General features: G+C 38.5%; 1 protein-coding gene across 4 annotated transcripts in view; it reads left to right on the forward strand.

The window, feature by feature from the left end:
• The window catches only part of znf385b (zinc finger protein 385B), a 317721-nt gene that overhangs the window by 182334 nt on the left and 114672 nt on the right, over window positions 1-20715 (forward strand). Inside the window, exon 1 of one of the 4 annotated variants that reach the window (XM_031893269.1) lies at window positions 14340-14469. The exons of the other annotated variants lie outside the window; for them this stretch is intronic. The gene's annotated coding sequence lies outside the window, so the exon portion shown is untranslated. Of the gene's footprint in view, window positions 1-14339; window positions 14470-20715 lie in introns of those variants that run through there. 4 annotated transcript variants of the gene reach the window in all.

Genomic DNA, 20715 nt, shown 5'->3' on the forward strand with positions numbered 1-20715 from the left:
GAAAAAGTAACCAGTCAAGATGAGGGGGAGGTAAGAAGAAGATGGGATAGATTTTCAGTTTACATTGTCACATAGCATCCTTAGGACTCCAGGGAGATGTCAGGTCCCAACTTTGGCCCCTTTTCAGATAATGGAACCTCAGAAACCACTCTGGCTCCACCTCATAGCACCTCCCCTAAATGACATTTCTGACTGATTCCATTGCTCTAATCCAATTTATCTTTCTGTAGTCCTGGTATCTGTGGTTGTTTCCAGTGTGCTTCTAAGGGCAATGTGGGTTGCCAGTTTGCAAGATGGTTTTGGGTTTAAACCATCTCATTTTCATACCTAGTAGAAATTGTGGTTGAACAGATTCGCGATCATTATCCAGAATTCTTGAGCAGCTTTATAAGTCTGCAGTATTTACATGAATGTCCCCCTATCCCCTGAAACACATTGTGTGTTACCCCTGATATGTTTTGCTGCCCATAGTACAGATATTTGACCAAGTTTGGTATGTTATTGTGAGGTCTAAATCCTCTTCCCATGTTCAGGGGCGGGCCGAGCCGACCTGCACCGAGCACCGCCGCCCTCCGTGTTGTTTGACGCGCATGCGCAGTACGAGCGCGGGGGGGGGGGTTTCGGCGATGATGTGCGATGCAAAGCGACGCAAACATTATTGCTGACTAGGGGTAGGCAGGAGAGGCATGTTGTTATGTATGGCTATCTTTTGTCTGTGTGGGTTGCCGCTGACAGGGAGGCATAGATCAGTAAAATTAAATGCATTGGGTGTTATTGCCTATTGCATGGGGATTTGAAGTATGTGAAGGATTGGTTTATTTGCCACGAAATTTCTTCAACAAATGGTATAATTTACAAACACAAAGCACACATTTAGAGCTGATATATGCTTTGCAAACACAGGTTATCAAAATGAATCCCAATCCTAAAGTTGTGTTGTTTTATGGCTCTGAACAACCAAATGCAGTCAGTTTTTGTTCCTGTGTAACAGACTTTTTGGATTTAAATACACAAATTACAGTTTAGATTCACTTAAGTATTTGACCTAATCTTTTGTAGAAGATCCTGTATTCACCCAAACCAAAGGTTATCAATTTGGCGCATCCCTTATAAATATATTATAATGTAGCCTCTACTACTTACCCCCACCCTTTGTATCGAGAGCCTAGGGAAGTGCAGAGAAACTCATTAACTAGCACAGAAGCCGGGATGTCTGCTGCACAATAAAGTGATTCAGCGTGTGTCCTGCAGGATTAGTTTATAGTGTTTCTTTGTCTGAACATTGATAATATTAATGAAGCAGCATTCAGTTTTAATGGAAGATGTAAGCTTATTAGAAAAGATTTGATTGCAGTAAGTCACGTGTGGTTCTTTGTTCACGCCGATAAGAACAAGTGGCTAATGTTCTTTTTTATTGTTCTGAGGCCCTTTTATTAGAAATAAAACATGAATGCATTGTTTCGCCCTCTAATCCTCGCATTTGTCTTTCTTCTTCTAAGCATCGTTTTTTCATCATTACTATAGATCTTAATGAGTTGATTTATCATTTAAAACAATTGCCCACTATCAATTAATGACTATTATAGAGCAGTAGTCTGTTGTGTAAAAAATACCACCAGCCCACAACATTTCCTTCACATTCAATCTTCTCTTCACATAACATCACCTGTCCTTGCCTGTATTTCTCCACTGTGTTCTCATAAATAAACAAGGAATGGCCCTGGCATAGCCATGACGTTTTCATGGTATCCAAGAGGGCCAGCATAATACTGTTTTGAGTTCAGCATTAAAGGAGAAAGAAAGGTAAAAACTAAGTAAGCTTTATCAGAAAGGTCTATGTAAATACAGCCATAAGCACTCACAGAAATGCTGCACTGACTTCTCTGAAAAAAGATTTCTTGTGTCTGTAATTCCTGTGCCAGAGACACGAAGCTCTCTGTTCTCTGCTCTCTCCTGTTCCCCCCTCCCTCAAGAATGCTAAGAGCTCACCCCCCCCCCCACTTAGGAATGTGGATCTTAGCCAATCAGCAGGAAGCCGAATCATAGTCTAACTAACTGAGCATGTTCACTTGGTCTGGGTGTCTGTGCAGGAGTGAGGCATTATGGGAACTTTTTTTTCTTCCTGTTTGGCTTCCGATCTTCTGAACAGGTAAAATATTGGGAGACTTAAGGGCACTATTGAGACAACTGAAGGTATGCCTGCAGCTTGAGATTAACTCTTTACTAGCCTTTCCTTCTCCTTTAATTTAGTACATACCTGTATTTCTATTTAACCATGACCATATTTTTTACTATAACCATGCATAAAAAATAATAGAAATCTAGTTTTTTTTTTTGTTTTTTTTTAAAGGATTTATGGGTATATTTTATATTGTAGATCTGGCTAATGTTTATATTGTAGATCTGGCTAATGCAGAGACTTTACTAATTATTGTGTTCAGGGAGAAACATCATTCACAATCCTACTGTTTTTAACTGATTAAATAAGATACATTCTAATAGACATACAATCTCTCACAGTGTGTTGAATCCATAGCCAGTCATATGCCTTGAGCCGCTGCTGAGTTGGTCATTAATAAAATATGTTGCTCTGCTTTTTGTCACAGTGAAGAAAGCACATTAATAATGTTCCCTTTAACATTAAATGTTGTTTCCTGCGGGAATGCAGATTATGAAACCATCAACATGCTGTCAGGAGCAACATATTTAGACAATGAGCAATAAATAATGCACATGTATAAGGTTGTACCCTACAAGGTGCTGGATTGCAGGTCTCTGTGGGGTGTTTCTGCTCTTTTATGGAATGTAGTAGCATAGGTATAATCCTATGGAGCAAATTATTGTGACTTTCTTTGGTGGCTGGAGATAATTTTTTAGGAATGTTCTGTAGTCCAGAAACTGAGCCACAAGTGAGAGATCAGTTAAACAATAAGGGTATTGCTTTATATCGGCCAAACACTGGCTGATTTCAGCTTCTGATATTGGTTCTTTAGACCAATTTGGCAGCTTATCTGCATGTGTATGGGTACCAACAACCTGCCTCCCTGACCAACATCTGGCCTGAAATCAGCCAGATCTCGATGGGCAGGTTTGATTTTTCCTTCGTATGGGGGATTGCATTGGCTCGCCGATGCAGTCCCCAATCAGACAGCGCCTATACCTGTTGTTTTAATTTGATCGTTTGCCAAACGATCGACTTAGCCCTGTATCGTCCACCTATAGGTGAGAATATCAAGAGAACATCCGCTCACTTAACGACTTTGCCAAACGAGCGGATCTTACAGTGTATGGCCACCTTTAGAGTACAAATACTTAGACATATGAATATAGTATAATCTTGGAATAAACTATAGTGACTACAAAGCTACTGTTCTTTTATAGCAAATGAAACATACTTGCCAAGAGTTAATCTTTCCTTAAAACATAGACAGGGCTTCTTTGAAAGGAGGTGCAGTTAAGTGCATTGGTTGCATTAAAGGAAAACTATACCTTCAGAATGAATACTTAACCAACAGACAGTTTATATCATATTAAAGGGCCTAATAAACTAGAATATATATATGTGTGTGTATATATCAGTAAATATTGCCCTTTTCCTTTGAGCCACCATTTTGTGATGGGCTCTGTGTTCCCTCAAAGATCACCTGACTGGAAATGCGGCTCTTGCGGTAACAGGAAGAAGTATGAGAGTAAAATATTGTACAGAGCTTTGTTAATTCATTGGCTGATGTGCCCTAACATGTATATGTTCTCTTGGCTTGGTCAAGCCAGCAACAGTCATGGTAAAGGCAAACAATTCTAATTCTACTTAATTATCTTGCAAAAAAAGCTCAGTAATCTGGAGTGCCTATCAGCAGCATATAATAGCGTAAGCAGCAGGCACAAACAATTTACCTTTCATTTGTCTGCCACTTTCATGTGGCTTTAGAAAGGTATCCCAGGCTGTTGCAGTTGATAACTTTCTGCAGAACAGTTCAGCACCGTTTTTTTGTTGTCGTTAATTGATGCATTTTGGTTACTTAGTCGGGTATTGTAACAGTGCATTACATTCTTACTTAACATCATTACCGAATGTTTTTCTGCACAAAGTAAGTGCTTTTAGCTGAGCGAATGCATCTTTTCTTTATAAGGGAGAAATTACAGTTCAGTAAGAATAGATTAGATTTAATTTTTGTGCTATGACTTTCTGTATTTACAGTGTTCCATGTGTGCTTTAGTTATCTTGGGATATACTAATTTAGGCTCTGGTTTGGAAATCTGCCAAATCTTTGGATTTTATTTTGTAAAATGTGCACTTGGCTCAATAGTTTTTCAGGGTCGGACTGGGGGGTGCAGGGCCCACGCACCCCCCCAAGGTGCCCCCTCCGGCCGTACCCCCCTAACCCCCTGCAGGGGCCCCCGCCAGCTGCCTGACATCCTCCCCTGAGCATTCGGAAGTGAAACGCGTCAGGAGAAGACATCAGCGGCCAGGGAAGCGGCAACAGGGATTAGGTCCCTGGAGTTTTGCAAACTTGTATGCCTCACAAGCGTCATTATTTTATTAAAATGTCTTACTTAAGTACTTCTTTTGTGACAAAAAAATGACACCAACTTTAAGCAAGTTACTATGCACATTTCACATTTTCAGTAATAGTAGTGACTATTATGAAGTTTTGCAAAATGTTTATTATTTTTCCAAATGTTTTTCATTTTATTATGAAATCCTCCGAGGCTTATTTATCAAAATTTGTGTTATTTTGTATTTTTTTCCTATTTCAATTAACCTTGAATCTTAAAAAAACTTGAATGTTACCTAATTTATTAATTAATAAATTAATAATTTGAATAAAAAAAACCTTGAATATCTAGAATTCGTAATTTTAATGGATTTAAAAAAAAAAATCAAACATTTTTTTTAACTAGGACAGCTCCAATTGACTTCTACATGTCATTGTAAGATTCGTGTTCTCGTTTTCCGAGAAAAATGCAAAAACGTTTGAGTCGTGGAATAAAAAATACGAACAATAATAATTGAATGGTAAATGGATAATTATTGTTACCCCAGACTTTTATAATTTGAATATGTACATGTAATTGGGAATTCATTTTTGAATGTATGTTGGGGAAAATTTGTATTTGATAAGTAAGGATTAAAATGAAGATCTGTATTTTAGGGCAGAGATTTTTTAGCACAGTGGGAAGAAGGTATGATGCTGCACTCTGCATTCTGATAGGCTGCACAAAGCAGTTGTATAGGCGCAAAGGCTTTAACCAGGTGCAGTAGCCAATAGCGATTAACAAGATTTTTCCCTCTGCAACAGGTAACTACAGCCTGTAACCCGCACCTGGCCCTAACCCGGCCACTCCAAACCCGACCCGGCTTCTCCCTTGTATTTATAGACTAGCACCCGCCCCACAATGATGTCACAAAAGGGGCGGGTGTGCTTATAAATACAGAAGCCGTAGAGAGGCAGCCAGCAGTGTTAGGTTGCGGCCTGGAAGGGTGAGAGGAAGAGCTCAACCCGCACCCACAAGTGATGTACTGAGGGTTCCACGAGTATCAGGCCGGCCTGCATATCACTACTGCGCTGCCCCTTCTATTACATAACCTGAAAAAATATTCTGCACGGTATGTATCCCCAGTTATTAATCCCTGCCTAATTCTTCACAGCATGATCACATTAGGAAGGATTTTTTGGGATCTGCTAGTAAAGCTCATATGCAATCCATCTTCAAGGATTCTTTTTAGTACTTTATAAAATGTGTCAGCCACACGTTTTCTAAGTGAAAATGTAATTTTATATCCAGCTGTGTGCACTGTTGAAATTGTAATGTAATCAGAAATTCTGTCAACAGAATTCTGAGCGGTGTTGGCTAATATCACATAATTCTATTCTGTAGGTATTTTCTGTAAAGAAGAGCATGATGAAGTGACCTTCTAAGTTATTGATGATAGTTATCGTTTGTAAAGATTACTATTTTTCAAAAAACAAGAGAAAGCTTTCACAAATTCCTGCTACTGCATAATCTTTGTTAGCCTAATCCAGCCTGCTTCATTTTCATCTGCTAAATACAAACAATAAACACAGTTATACTCCACCATCTTACATTTGCATACTACCACCAATTTGGCTCAAAACCAGGGCAGCGATAAACATCCTCACATAATTCTATAGGGAAATGTTTCTGTGTAATAAAGCTTTTGCTAATGTGCTGGATCGGATCACTGGTCACTGTTAACAGGGAGGGGGGTAGTTATTTTTAAATTCCTAACTTGTGGCAAGTTTTGGTTGAATAAAAACAAGATTTCCTACCAAATAAAGCCCCCGGTAAGCTGTGCATAGAGGCCCCTAATAGCCAATCTTAGCCCTTATTTGGCACCTCCATGAACTTTTATGATGCTTGTGTTGCTCTCCAAGTCTTTTTACATTTGACTGTGGCTCACGAGTAAGAAAGGTTGGGGACCCCTGGTCTAAACAGTAGTCCTGCACCGGACCCCTACAGTTGTCTTGAGAAAATCTAAAATGTCCCAAATACAAATAATAACATTTCCTACACTGAGCATCACATCTGGCTTAGGTTGCCAAACTTGGACAAAAATTCTACCCAACCCCATCTCCATGGGTACCTGAGCCCATGCAGGACTTGTCTTTGGTTTTGGCTGTCGCTACCATGGTAACCATGGTTCTTTCCAATTTCTATATGAGAAAAAAGACAAGAAATGAAGAGAAGGATAACTCAAAGTATGTAAAGAGAGGAGAAGGGCTTTTTAATAAAAGGTGCAAACTTTGCAAAGATCTAGTAGACCATAGGAACCAATCATATGCTTGTTATTTCAAATGGGTGATCAGAAAATTTTACTTCCTGATTTGTTTTCAAGGAGAATAAGGACATTGCTGAAATAAGGTGGTCTGATGGACCCCAGTCATCTCAGTCCAAGGCAATAGCCTGCAGCATACAGTACGTGATATAATACAGCATTTTGTTCCTTTGTAGTTGATAATTCCATGATTGATTTATTTGAAAGTATAATTAAATGTAATGATGAGACTTATAAACTTATTTATCAGTTTTCAAGTTTGTGAATTCGAGTTTGTTTTTCCTAAATCGAATAAACTCACATATCAAACGGTTACTTATCTATTGATATGGAAAGCTTGTTAGAATAAAAAACTGTAATATCTTTAATTTTTCACATTTACGAGCTGTAAAAACTCAAAAAAAATAAAAGTTTGAGAACACGCCTTGACTTTGCCTGTGACAACTCCCATTGGCAAGCTTTTACATGGGGAATTTTTACATTCGAGTTTTCGGGTATTTTGCACTTAATAAATACCAGACTTTTGAGTTTTTGAACCATAACTGGTATTTAAATTTTTTAAGTACAAAAAATGAATTGAAGAAAAAAAATAACTTGACCAGGCAGCCGCTATGCACACTATCAGCTTACAGGAGGCTTTATACACCTCCCGTACATAGAACATACAGTGTATATTTGGTTGTAGAGATTAAGCCGTGGCTGAACACACATTGAATTATTGGATACATTTACTCTAGCCCTTAGCAGCCTTTCAAGAGTTAAGTCCTGTGCGTAAGTCTGAAATATTGTTCAAAAATAAATATGTTATAAACCCTTCTTATAAATACGGAATATGGTACCCTTAATAGTCTATTCACTTTGCTCTTCACAGTATGCCACATTTAGCTTGAATTATGCTAAGTATGAGTCCCTGAAGCACAGGATGATTAGATCTTTAAAGGAAATATACCACATTTTTATGACAACCTATATTTTTCCTTAAATAGATTGTAATCTGTGGAGGTAAGATTGCTGTTGGCATAGAATATTCCTTCTACACATATTCCCATGTTCTCTTATAAATAATGATCACGCTTTGTAGATGCATACATTAGCTCACCTAGTGGTCATTAAAAGACTGCGTGGCCCTGTAGGCGTCCCTTTGCCAAATATTAGCAGAAATTTGTGGGGAATGTTTTTGTTGATAAGCCAAAGATATAAGTGATAACAGGTACTTTGTATGCTTAAACCAAGCTCAGTCTGTGTTATTAAAATAAAAATAAGTGTTAGTTAATGTTTTTTTTGCTTTTTAAAATTATCTGTGACTCTTAGCGCTAAATAACTGAAAAAAAACTGACCATAAGTAAATGGCCCCCTAAGTGTTCAAATCAAACTCTAGTAGTGTAATTTTTTGGTTCTGCAATTTAGATCACAATACCTTAAGTATACTAAAAACATAGATAAACCCAATAGGATTGTTTCTCCACCAATATAGATTCATGCAGCTCAGTCCCCACCAAGTACAACATACAGATTTGCTTAATATGGCATGGAGCTTTCTGGATATCAGATTTCCAGATAAGAGATTCCAAACCTATGTTGGTTGACTTAATGATTTTATGAATAACTTATGCCTGTAGATTTAGATCTTACAAAGGAAGGCATTAGGGCTCATTTACAAGCACAAGCACAGTGTGCACAGTGCTAATTGGGGAGAAAGTTGCCATGATTCTTACCCACAATGCAGCATTTTCCCCAGATTTCCAGCATAACAGTGGCTGCATAACTGTTACAGTTATATTTTTCTGTGACAAAAATCAGATTTTTGCGCAAACAAATATGAATAGTAAGGAAATAAATACAGCCTTTAGTAAATGCCCCCCTAAATAGCCACTGGATACATGCCAGTACTAATGTCTACTACTCTTTGTAAATCCTTCATTTTTGTATTCAATTTCTTCTAATTCTTCTAATTTCTTTCTAATTCCTTCATTGTTATCTTTAAATGCTTAATATTCAGTTTTTCCTATTCTGACAACAGTTGTTTTGGTCTCCATATCGAATTACGAGCACATTTACTATTCCCAGCAGCTAGACCACAGGATGTATACTGTTCTTTGAGCTGGGCATCCCCGCACCCATGTAATTCTCAATGCAAGGTGAATAAACACTATTTAGTGCACCTCTCTTTTTCGTAAATGCATTTCAGCATGTCGACACTTGACAAGTGTAAAAGAATCCTCATTATGTGAAGAAAACTATTTATATTCCTCTTTTTCTTTTTGCAACAAAAGGCTTGCTAGACATTTTTATTTTAGCAACAGGGAACTATTAGGAACATTGTAATAATATGTATGCAGCATACGTTGGCAGTTATTTACCAGTAGTGCAACACTGAGGCTCTTTTGTAAGTCTTATGAAAGATGACAATGTAAAATATTATCCAAATACAATGCTTTTCATTGTTTTTCCTCTCCCACACACTTTCCTTTAGCATTATTATTATTATTATTTGGGGAGGTGTATCTACAGCATAATAACAGCACCGGTGGGGGAACAAGACTTTGAAGGGCCCTAGTTCAATACTATGGGCAGTACCTCACTCTCTTGACAATATACTAAATGCACAAAAGAGTCCGACATTCTGTTGAGTTTAAGTTGAAGGCACTACGGACCAGATAACAGGACAAATGACAAAATGAATTTAAAAAAACACACAAAAATGTAAATATGAAGACCAATATGCCATATAGCATAGCTCTAATCTGCTGCACTTTGAGTGTGTCTCCCAAACAGGACTATTTTGGTTTGTCTATTTATCTCTGTGTAAGTAGTGCTGAGCTTTCTAGGTGTTGTTCCACCCAGCCATCTACTGTATCTAGGGGAAGCTATGTAATGGTTGAATAAGAATCTACCTCAGTTTATTTTTAGCTCTACTATTATCCATCTACTGTATTAGTCTTTTGGTGGGAAGGTTAACTGTTATAGTGAGAAACATATCGCCAGGCTTTGCCATGTAAAAACCGGAGTAAAATCTGCGTAATTGATTTGCATCTTTTTTCTTCGGCTGAACGAACGTAAAATAACGTCATAAAATCTGACGTTCGGACAGCGATATTCTCCGTTTATTTTACACAGCTTTTTACGCCATTTTTTCGGCAAATTCGTTTTATACGGCATAATAAATGCCCCATGGTGTGCCCAGCATATCAGTATTGGCAGGAGGGTTTGTTGTTTTTGGGGTGATTAGGGTAATATTATAGTACAATTCCTGAAGATATAATGTGCCATTCTTGTGCTTTGATCACAAGTTTAAATATCCTTATGGAGTGGTGCAACAAACATTTCTCTAATGCTTTGGTCCCCCTCAACTGACTTCCACGTCTTCAACATAAAGCCTCTATTTAAATACTGCATTATGAATTTATATCCAGATAATCCCTTATGTGTTCAAATAGCACAATGAAAATAATGGATGGAATATTATTGTTGGGTGGTGAGTAGCTTGGCTTATGATTACAGCTTTATAACCAAGCTGACATGTACAGTGGATAATTATTAGTTATGACTGATCTCCCATTTCATTGTATTTCTATATATTATGTTGTTAATTATTGTTTTATTAACTGGTAAGAAAAGTTCACTGTACTTAATCTTGCCCTGCATTTACCTGTAATAATACCTTGACATGCATACTTAAATGGGTAAACTATATTTATGTATGCATAGCTGACCGTGTGTTAGATTTGTACCTGTTTTGTATTTCATTCTCATGGCGAAAGGCCTGCAATGTCGATATCTGGTTTCCTACTAGAAATTCCAAAATTAAATTAGTACACATCCTTCAGATAAGACTCTATTACCTTAACTTGGGGTGTAAATTCAACACCCAGTTTGATTTTATACTATTATTCTGTATTCAGTAAATATCTCTAACTACCATGCATGGAGTGGCATCTTTTATTGAGGTGTGCCTATTTAAATTAAAATATTATTAATATTAGATGACGATGTTGACAACAACCTTTGACTATTTAAAATAATCGATATGAGATGTCGATATGTAAATTAGGATTTTCATTTGATCGTGTATTAACGTGCAAACTCTTTTGTGGAGGATTCTGGATTCTGCTAAAGTCACATATTAAGAGCTGAAAGCATCACTAATTATATTTTTTAGGTGGCAAATTCACTTAAGGATGAATGCTGAGATAATCGTCTATTATATGGTGGCACATCTCAGCACTTTAAGACATTAAAAGGAGGTCTAACCTGGCATTGCAGGTTTCACACATTTACTGGCAACAGAAGAAATTGCTTGTTTTAGTCTTTCATGAATTAGCATCTCGCTTTCAATATTAAGGGGAGCTTAAGGCAAAAAAGTCAGCAGAGCGAGCGAGCGCACTCAGGTTAGCCAGTAGGTGCAATTATTTCAGCATTAATCAGTGGGTGTTTGAGAGCTAACAAACCCTATTCGTCACATTAGGTCTAATAAATCACATTAGTTGTATGAAAAGCAGCTTTGTAGCCTGAAGGAGCCTGTAATTTAGAATCCCCATCCAAAGTGGCATCCTTGACAGGTATGGACAGAATAATGGTGACTCGAAGGATTTGTTACATAGCAGCCAGCAAACTTAAAAAAGAAAAATTTGAGGACTCATTAACTGTTGAGAAGGTGGGCAGGGTGCAAGGTAGAAATAGCAGGCACAGGGGGTTTAGTAGCATTGTTTTCATAGAGATGGTGTAAGGGTTTTCGAAGGTGAAGTAATGAGTCCTTCAGGAAAGAAGCAGTAATGGCACAAACAGGTACTGTACAAGGGGCAACTGGAAGTTAGAAAAAATAGGGGGGGGGACAAGCATTATGTGGAGACCCTGCCACTTTGGTCCGAATTTGCTGAAAAGCATCAATTGGTGTTGGCTACATGCTGGTGAACCCTGTGGGGGCATACGCTGGGCATATATTGTATCGCTGACTATGTCTGCACTTCCCTATTGTCAGTATAAACTGATGCTAAAGCTGGCCATACATGTACCAACAAAACACATTTTCATACAATTATTACGACATGCATGTTGGGCAGATGATCTTGACTATAGATATTGGCTGGTTCGTCAGTTGGACAAGTTTGACCATTTCCGTCAGACAGGTTTCAAGGAGCCGTTATATTGGTAGCTGCACACTGAAGATGGCGATAACAGTATTAAGATCTATTTTGTGTACCTCCACATCTGCTAGATATTGATCTATGTGAAAGTGTTACTAGGTTTGCCACCAGTTTTTTTAACCCACCAGTTCGGTTTTTCTTGGGTCTGTTTGCTTCAAAACTTTGTGTTCGGATTTCAGAATTGTGAAACCCAAGAAAAAATCTGGCTTTTCCAGTCTTGGATGTCACAGCCTGCCCCCACATGTCAAGAACACCATGACCCATGTATATCATGACCCTGCCCCCATACATCACCAGTCCACAACCAATGCCACTGCTCTGCCCCCAATGGCATTGGCCCACACTAGACATCAGTCTGCCCCATGTTTGTTTTCTTTTGATGCCAGTGATGGCAACTCTAAGGCTTATATCCCGTGGATAGTTTCTCTTAAATGCCTTCCCATCGGTAATAGGAGTTGCCAGTGGGAAGACATATGCTTTGCTAAGTCACCTGAAGTTTCCTCGCAAGGACACTTAAGAGACTTCTGAAAAACAATGCCTTTCCACTGGCTATTTACTTTATTGCTGATGGAAAGGCATTTTGGGGGGATTAGTCACCCATGGACCATCACCCTAACAGGCATATTTATCAAAATATGAGATTAGAGTTTACCACTCTAGTTTACCACTTTCTGTTCAGTTCTATAGGATTTTTAGAAGAGTATTTATTGATGGGTGAAAGTTCGGGTTCACCATTTGTTAAATACAATGCTAAAAATCCCATAGGAATGAATAGAAAGTGGGTGAGTTTTTTTTTGGGAAACTCTAGTCTTATATTTTTATAAATCTCCCCAGGGATGCCTATTTATTCTCTCAGAGTTTTTTAAAACCACTGAAAAACTAATTTCCACTAAAAACATGAATGTCTAGTCTTTTGATAAAAGATCAGAATTGAAAAAGCATGAACAAATTAAAATGCGGGAGGAAAACTAAAAGAACATGAAATCCTTGAAATTCCGTGCTTTCAAATGAAAAATAACCCCAAAACCTCTAAAAGCACAAATAAAGTCTGTTACAATTTGCCTAGGGCAGCTCCCATTGAGTTCTACATGCCCTTGACAGCTAGATGTCGTGTTTCATTCAATTAATACATTTTCAAGTTTTCCTGAATGGGCCCCACAGAGGCATATTTATCAACATTGTGATTGTTGTGCTTTTAGATGTTTTTGAAACAACAAATAAACTAATTTCTACTAAAACAACAAATGTCTGGTCATTTATTAAAAGATATGAATTGAAAAAGCATGAGCTCATTAATAGTGGAACCCGAAAACCACGCATTTTTTTTGTGGTTTTTTTATCTACGAATCGACAAACAAATCCCCCCCCCCCCCCCCGAAAACCTATAAAACCACAAATTAAGTAAAGATTGTTACAATTTGCCTGGAACAGCTCCCATTGACTTCTACATGACCTCAACAGCTTTAAGACGGTGACGTTTATTATAACTGTTTTTGGGGTTTAAATGCATAATAAATGGCAAAAAATGTAAGTTTTTTAATGAAAAAAATAATAAACCACAAATTGTGAAAAAAAATGCACATGTAAGTAAATGGGCCCCTTAGGGCTCATACTCGGAAGTATTTGTTTCTGCGCTTCCCTGTGGCACCATTTTCCCCTGCAGGGGAGCGCAGGGAACAAATGCATTCCATTGTTTCCTATATGCCTGTATCACACAAGCGCATGTAAGCACCGGATGCAAGTTAAATACAGCATGTTCCACCTGCGTTCGATGCTCGCATGTGCCTGTGTGAGTAGCGGCACATAGAGAAAAAGAGTATTTTTCCTGTGCTCCCCTATGGTGAAACGCAGGAGAAAGCCCCTTAGTGGAACACAGGGAGGAACGCTTGTGAGTATGAGCCCTGAGTCTTGTCCTGTCTGCCTGACAAATGACAGTTCTAATGCACTTCTGTCGTTGGAAAGATTGTTCTTTTAGTGTGTATGGCCAGTTCAAGAGTTCCTTCTGGTATTTTAATGAGAAAAAAACCTGGCTAATTTCTGATATCTTAGATTGTGATAGATAATATAACACTGTCAGCATTTGATTAAAGTAATCTGTTGATCATTAGCAAGTGTACCATGCTTTGTTGTAAGTTGTTACTTACTAAGCAGTAAATGTCCCTAAAAGACCGTTCAGGTTTATAAAGACATTAATTGTTACAACAACATTTGTTAATCCTGCACGCCTAATAATTTTCTATTTATAGCCCCTCCAGCCTATGGTTTAGTGTTCATCCAAAGCCCTAATGTTCCAAGGCAGGTTACTCTCGCTCTAGAATCAAGCTGCACACATGATCCTAACGGTAATTAGTGCAAGGCAGTAATTACATACGATTTGCTCAGACTTATCGGCAGACTGCGGTTTCCTAGCACCCAGCATCACAAAGGCACAGTGCTGAAATCAAGGGACCGTTAATCTCTAAATTTAACAGTACATAAAATGCCTGAATGCCGAAGCAGGAGTGGAGCATAATCTTATAAGCTAAGGTAAGCATTCGGAGTCTATCGGCACTTAGCACCTTCAGAGTTCTCTTCGTGAGAACCCGCCTTAAGAATGCAGTCAGAAACAAAACTAATTAGGCTGAATGCATTAAGAAAATGATTGCACGTTTTTCAGTGCAATGGGGAATTAATTAACAATGCAGAACTGCTATATTTCTGTTAAGATGTTCAGGGAAAGATAAACTGGTGCTGAATAAATCAGGGAGCAAGAAGATTAGAAGCCATTGGTTTTTGACCTGTACGCAGTTTGGAACATACCATATTCTTTTTAATTAACTTCTTTTAATTTTGTCTGATAGCCAGCATACATGGACAATACCAATGCAGGATTTAATAACAAAATGTCATATTTTCCTGATTCAAAAATAATGGTATTAACAAAATGTATATAAATGTATAAAATTGTATATGTTTTCATGCCAGTTTAGTAGAACTTTTATGTACAGTTATGCTTGTGTTAACTGAGAACATGGGGATTACATTTCTATTAAGTGGTTGAAAGTTAGGCTGTGACAATTGCTACAAATATGGCAGTTAGCCAGTTGCTGAAAGATATACCAGTGCTATTTTAAAAATTGTGGCAGTGCCATCTTCAGAAGCTGTTTTTCTTGAGTTCTGCTTGTTTTTGTCAATAAAGTGCACCAAAAATTTAGTGAAGACACCCAGAGCTACTTAGTTGCAGCTATGTGTCACAGCTACTAAACACCAGAAAATACTATGCCATAGACAATACTGAGAATTTCCTCTGCTATAACACACATAGGGACAAATATCAGTAAACGATCAGCATTTTCTATTTTAGTAGCCGTGACAAGTAGCTGCTTCTAGTAGCTCGGTGTGTCTTCACCCTTAGGCCCATGTCCCAATTGACCTCTTAAAGTCAGGTGGCTGTCTACTTTTCTGCCAACTTTCTATGGGCTCGTACAGACAAGAATGTGTTCCCCTGTGGTGGATCCTTTCTGTGTTCCACCGCAGGGGAACATACAAACAGATGCAGCTCTTTCTTTCCTATGGCAGTGTACTAACACAGAAAAAACTTTTCTTCTAATACAGGTCCAGATTTTTCCATAGAGTTTAAAGTTTTTCTGAAATACATGTGGCTCCATGGGTCAATCTGAAATTAAATAAGGCAATAAGTCTCTTTCATTTTATTGCATCTGGCCAATTATGTGTAACCATAGGGCAATCCCTGCTTTTCACTAAACCAATGATCACTGGGATAGATATGTAAACCCTGTATTACTATGGAAATATACATGAATATTAGTGGATATGCAGATAGGAACATTATCAGTTAAACCTATGGTGTGCATGGAGTAAAATAAATTATACAGAAATGATATAGCCAAAAATAATTAAATGCCTGGGGAATATAAATATGAACTATTTTAATATAAGATCAAATTCATGAGATGAATGATTTGAAAACAGGTATTGGATCCAGCAAATAATTCTAATTTTTAAAAAATTATTTCCTTGTACTTGATCCCAACTAAGATATAATTAATGCTTATTGGAGGCAAAAGAATCCTATTGGGTTTTACTAATGTTTAAATGATTTTAAGTAGACTTAGGGACACATTTACTAATCCACGAATGTCCGAAAAGCGCCCGAATGCGTTTTTTTTTTGTAATGATCTGTATTTTGCATTTTTTTTCGTAAATTGTCGTGATTTTTTCGTAGCCGTTATGACTTTTTCGTAGCGTTACAACTTTTTCATAGCCGTTGCGCCGAGTACGAAGGTTTCGGATTCATTCAGGCTTCAGTATCGTGACTTTCCTTGGGCCAGATTGGAGCTGCAGAATGCCATTAAATCCTATGGGAGGCTTCCAAAATCATGCAAAGTCTGAAAGGTTTGCCTGCCGTTTACGAGCGCTCAATACGAAAAAGTCGCGACAATAAACGAGCAAATCGTAACGGCGACGAAAAAAATCACAAAAAATACGAAAAAGTCGCAAAATGTTCGTTTCCAATACGAATTTTTCCCATTCGGATTCGTGGATTAGTAAATGTGCCCCTTAAGGTATGGTGATCCAAATTTAGGAAAAATCCCTGATTTGAGCATTCTGGATAACAGGTCTCCTGTATTAATTAATAAATCTTTCACAAAAGATTGGTGAAAGATTTGTCCTCTGCTGTTGCCTTACGTGCCATGTACCAAGCTTTTTGGGGTTGTGTTGTCATGAACACAACTGCAGGTTTTTGTCAGTGCTACAAGCTATTGAGTTTTGCTGGCATTCTATAGCCCGTCTGGACATTGTTTGTGTATACTTCCTGCGAACCTCAAGAAATTCTGAATAATTTATGTGAATTTGCAAGCAGAGTGCATAAGGAAACACATGTTACCTAATACACCCGTATGTACAATAGTGTGAAGGCTGGAAGCAGAAACTGATTCATTATAATGCTACTTGTGACACCAGGGTACCATCTGACCTTCTGATGCCTGTACCATAATACATCTACTGTCCTACTGAATTACAGAAACACAAGCAGGTACTTTGTTACATATTACATACTAAGTGGTATATGTATAAGGATGCACTCCAGTATATAGTGTAAAGTCAGTCATCTCCTTACCACCTGTCATAGGGCTTCAGGTGCTTCTTAAAGGAGAACTAAAACCTAAATACAGAAGTGAGGCAGAAATGTTGTACTGATGTTTTGGGTTTCTGTACCAGCCCAAGGCACCCACAGCCCTTTAGCAGGGAAGATCTGTGCCTCCAAAGATGCCCCAGCAGCCCCCATCTTCTTTTCTGCTGGTTCCCTGCACATGCTCTGTGCTGCTGTCACTTACCTCAGCTTAGGGACTGACGCACAATATACTGTGAATATAGAATATAAATAGCACAATATAAGGACGATTAGTCAATAATACAGATAATTACATGGCAGCTCAGAAACCAGAGCAATTAGCATCAAAATGTAATATTCAACACTGTAGCATCAGCTTATATGACAGGCAAGCCTCATTTTCTACTTGATAATTTGCAACGACCCCTGAGCTCAGCTTCTGAACAGCTGTTCATCCCATGGAGCATGTGAGTGTCACAGACACTTTCCCAGATGGTGACCCCCTGTGACAAGTGTGAAGACCTAGATTATTGCTGCTATTGAGATGCTAAACTTTATGCAATAAACTCAGTATATAAAATGTGGCGTTTTTAGGCATATTCACCTTTAGGGTTTAGTTCTTCTTTAAACACAGCAAAGAGCTGTGTAAAACTTGTATTTTGTGCCACATTTTTCACATCTTTTTAAATATGCTGTAATTATTCTTTACCTGTAAGGTTTTTCAAGGGTATGTGTGGGTCAAAACCTTCTGAAAGGGCAGTAACCCTTCAAATTGCATCCATCAGAGCAGACTTTTACAAATATATCATCCCTTTTCTCATGTGATATATTTGGAATTTTTGTTAATATTACTGGTCAAAAGGCTTCAACAAAATACAGTACAACATGTACCTTCCCAAGGCCTCAGTACGCAGCTGCTTTACTGCTCTATGCTGCATGATCACACACCTCGAGACATGATTTCCCCCCCAGTTCCTGAAAAAAACAGCCTCCTGGTACCTTCTAATTAAGCTGTAAACCCATTGCTACCATTAAAGAGCCAGTGGGCCAGTGGTCTGTACGTATGGATCTGAATACAGAAGAAGTGGGAGTGGCTGTTTTTATTTATATATAATATTCCTACAGTTTTGAAAATGTTTTGGTGAAATGAAGCTGTGTATAGTATTTAAAATTAAAACAGCAAGTTTCGATCTGTATTTTTAAGGGCTACTACAGTTAAACTATTTTGCCTTATACTACTATATCCTCATTATCTTTAAAAACCTTTTCCATTTTGATTTGAGTATGAATGAATGTATCAGGATTTCTTTGGTTAAATATTGAAGACATGAAACAAAAGCATCTTGGAGCGTGCAGCCTTTGATTTCTGTGGCCATGCTGAGTAGCTAGTATTTAATTTCTGTCCTTCTAGGAATGCCAGCTAAATGACACCGTTGCCATATGATCTTCAGCAAGCCTGACTGAGCACTTTTACATTCTGCTACTAATAATAAATTGTGACAATATGAAAGAGGCTTTTCACAGTTTATTTTGGTAGTGTTTCCAAGGGACCTTTGTAACAGAGGCCTAGGCTGACTAGACAGTGTTAAAATAGAGAATATTATTATTTCTAGACTCTTGACCGAGGGCAGCACAAGTTTAATTGCGGTGTCAAGTTCTTGGGACCTTGGGCAAGTCACCTAATATGCCTGCACCTCACGAACCGAAACTAAGACCATCTACAGGGCAGAGATGTGTAAAGCTGAGTTACTTTGTGTTGTATACATATATGTTCACATATATGTACAACACCATTCAGCTCAAGTGACAGCTCAATGTTGGACTGTGTAGGACTCACCAGAGGACCTGACTTCCAGGAACTAGTCGACAATTTGTTGAGACAGTACAGATTATATTGGAAATAAGAAAAGGATGGCAATTGTCTCTGACTGGGGCTCTCTAGCACTAGGCAGAAGAGGCAGCTGCCTATGGCGCAATGATTGGGGGCGCCAGGCAGGTACCTCTCCTGCCTACCCCTAGTGCTACTTTGTCATTGCCTCCGCCGCTTGTCATTAGCGGTGGAGGCAATGACCAATCTAATAGCACCGCCCCCTGCACCTCCTCCTGTGTTTTGGCGCGCATGCGCCGTTCGGGGTTGGGGAGGTGGGCGGAGTTGGCAGACCGGGTTGCCTAGGGCGCCCGGTCAGCTTGGCCCGCCCCTGCTCACTAGGAACTTTCGGGAGATCCTCTGGTGCCCTGGCAGGCCAGTATAACCCTGTAACTGCTCAGTGCTGCAGTTACAGGAGGCTCATGTAGCCGCTACTGTAGTAAAGCTAGTGCTGCTCTTTGTATAATGGACACTCCTAAGCATTTGTATGATAAAGCAGATCTGGGCTGTTTTTAAGATTCGGCAACCAGAGAGGTACCTCCTTCGCTAAAACAATGTATTTCATGAAAGATAGCAGAATGCATTATTCCAGTGTGTAACAGTTGTTACATATTCTTTATATTCATGTTGGGACCCAACCTTATATCACTGACCAATCCCTAACTTCCCCTTCTTTTAGTCTTGTGCTGTATGTAATTCCCACAGAACCAAGGTTTGCATTCACACCTGACTCCCAGTGAATACAAAAATGTATTGCTTTGGCGAAATTTATTATGTCAAACATGGCACCATGTCAGTTGTGTAATAAAACCAATGTTATGAACCTTGATGGAAACATAAAGTGAAAACCTGTTCTGTGAGTACTGGTGGGAGAACTGAACACTTACCTATACCCCAAGAATAAATACTTAACTAGCAGTTTCTATTATGTTATCTCGCCAAACTGGAATATATGTATCAGTAAATATTGCCCTTTTATATCCTTTTCCTTGATCCACTCTGCCCATTAATTGGCTGATGGGGCCTAGCATGTATGTGTGCCTTGGCTTGTTTGAGTGCACTGTGAATCCTATGATCCCAGGAGGCGGCCCTTAATTCTTAAAATGGCAATTTTCTATTTAGGTTTACCCAATAGCACATACTATTTTTATGAAAATGGTTTATTTAGATGAAGCAGGGTTTACATATGAGCTGTTTATGCAATAGATTTTTATAAAGACCTACCTTGCACTGGAGCAACTAAGAAATAGCTGAGCTAGATCTTCAGAAAACATTCTCTTGGAAAACCATTTTGTCCATTCAAAATCTGATTTTCCTCAGTGCAAAAAATATAAAACTTAGGGGGAAATGTCAGTTTTACTCAAACCTCTTGTCGACTAAAATGTTAAACGCACACTGTGACTACAATATTTTGTATTCAGCAACATAGGAGGGGTTAAATGTGCCTCTTAAAGATGTTGACTTTCTCTGCGTCACCCAACCACTGACTTATTGTATATCTCTTCTAAATCTCATTTACTGTATGTTCTTCATTTAATTTCCCCTTGTCTAGCACCAACCCACACACTCAGAGCCCAGACACTCATATCGCATTCCGTCTTCTCTCTCATTATCCAGCGTTTATATAACAGGAGGTTTATTGTTCTTATACACACACAGTGTTAGAGAATATGTGCATGTATGTGTAACAGCAGCATTGTTTCATAATCTTGTTTCATGTTGTTAGAAGCTTTACTGTACTTCCTAATGTCCGCCACATGATGCTCCATACCAGAAAAGGGCATTCTGA

This window comes from Xenopus tropicalis, chromosome 9, assembly GCF_000004195.4.
Source record: "Xenopus tropicalis strain Nigerian chromosome 9, UCB_Xtro_10.0, whole genome shotgun sequence".
Classification (NCBI taxonomy): Eukaryota; Metazoa; Chordata; class Amphibia; order Anura; family Pipidae; genus Xenopus; species Xenopus tropicalis.